Consider the following 1,991-nt stretch of genomic DNA (forward strand, 5'->3'; position numbering starts at 1 on the left):
AAAAAAGAAAAAGGATCGAAAATATAAAAAACAAAATGGTAATAACTACATATCTATCAACAATTACTTTAGATGTAAATAGATTAAATGCTCCAATCAAAACTAGGGTATCTGAATGGATAAGAAAACAAGACTCAATAAAAGGTGACAGAAAAAAAACTTTAACTTTTTGGGTGGTGAACACACAATGCAATATGACGTATTATTGAGGCGTACACTTGAAACCTATATAAATTTATTAACCAATGTCACCCCAATAACTTCTTTTTTTTACGCCTACAGCACCCGGTCTTCCTAGGTGGTCTCCCATCCAAGTACTAACCAGGACCACCCCTGCTTAGCTTCCAAGATCAGATGAGACTGGGCATGTTTAGGGTGGCATGGCCATAGAATAAATTTAATTTAAAAAATCTTTAAAAAATTTTTTAAAAGAAGAAAACAAGACCTTTACATATGCTGTCTACAAGAGATCAAAAGACACACACAGACTGAAAGCAAAGAGATATAAATAGATATTTCATGAAAATGGAAACAAACAAAAGAGCTGGGGTAGCAATTCTTATACCAAACAAAATAGATTTTAAAACAAAGGCTATAACAAGAGAAAAATAAGAACCCAGTAATCTCACTTCTGGGTATTTATCTGAAGAAACTCAAAACACTACTTCAAAGGGACGTGTAAATCCATATGTTCATTGTATCATTATTTACAATAGCCAAGATATGGAGGCCACCTGGGTATCCATCAATGAATGAATAAAGAAGAGGTGGTACATAAATACTACGGAACATTACTCAGCCATAAAAAAGAATGAAGTCTTGCCACCTGCAACAACATGGATGGACCTAGAGAGTTTATGCTGAGTGGAGTAAGTCAGACAAAGACAAATGTCATGTCATTTCACTTACATGTATAATCTGAAGAATAAAATAAACAAACAAATAAAACAGAAACAAACTCATGGATACAGAGAACATTTTGATAGTCGCCAGATGGGAGGTGGAATTGGGGTGGAGGGGGTGCGGTGACAAAGGGAAGGGATTGAGAAGTACAAATTGGTGGTTACAGAGTAGTCATAGGGATATAAAGTATAGCATAGGGAATATGGTCAATAATATTGTAATAACTATGTACAGCGTCAAATGAGTACTAGATTCATTGGGGTGATCACTTTGTCAGTTATATAAATGTCTAATCATTATGTTGTATATCTGAAACTAACATGCCAACCGTAAATGAAGACTAAAAAGTATCAAAAAAGAATTACTATAAAAAAGGAAACAAAAATAAAAAATAAATGAGTAACCACTAAAAAGTCTAAACCAAGCCCTTAGAAAAACCTGAAATGCCACTTCTCAGTCTATCATAGACAGAACTAGTATGTGTGCATAAACAGGCATTATAGCTTTGTTTATAACTGTGAAACACTGCAACAGCTTAAATGTCCATCAGTTGCCAATGGTTTTTCTGAAATGTCCCAATTTCCTATAATAAACATGTATGTATTTATAGTGAGAAAAAATATGTGAATGGTTAAATAAACTATGGCACTATTTCCCCAAATTGAAGACAAGAATCACCTGGAGTACGTATTTAAAAAAAAAATCCAAGCTCCACCCACTTCAGACATTCTATATTAGAGTTTCTGGAGGATGGGGCTGATAATCTATATATAGAATACTATGCAAAAGTTAAAACAAATGAGGTAGAAATATGCATATTAATATAGAAAACATGTTGAAAACAGTGGTTTTTTTAGAAAAAGAACAAAATAATGCCTACAATACACTATATTTTTTAAAACCACCCAAAACAAAAAAATATTTCTATTTATAAGTTTCTAAATATACAAAAAGTAAAGCTACATACACACCATTATGACCACAAAGTTTCCTCTGGAGGCAGAACTGGGCTTGGTCAAAAGAGGCCAAAGAAGATTCTGCTTTAGCAATGGCAGCATGGTAGATATGAGAGAGAACAAGGCTTTTCT

The 1,991-nt window shown here is 33.4% G+C and overlaps 1 protein-coding gene and 1 pseudogene across 4 annotated transcripts in view; both read right to left on the reverse strand.

Annotated features, from left to right (window-relative positions):
• The window catches only part of INTS2 (integrator complex subunit 2), a 50,678-nt gene that overhangs the window by 9,325 nt on the left and 39,362 nt on the right, over positions 1 to 1,991 (reverse strand). The gene's annotated exons all lie outside the window — the stretch shown is intronic.
• On the reverse strand, positions 274 to 392 carry LOC111729423 (annotated as a pseudogene).

This window comes from Pteropus vampyrus, unplaced genomic scaffold (genome assembly GCF_000151845.1).
Source record: "Pteropus vampyrus isolate Shadow unplaced genomic scaffold, Pvam_2.0 Scaffold261, whole genome shotgun sequence".
In the NCBI taxonomy this organism is placed as follows: domain Eukaryota; kingdom Metazoa; phylum Chordata; class Mammalia; order Chiroptera; family Pteropodidae; genus Pteropus; species Pteropus vampyrus.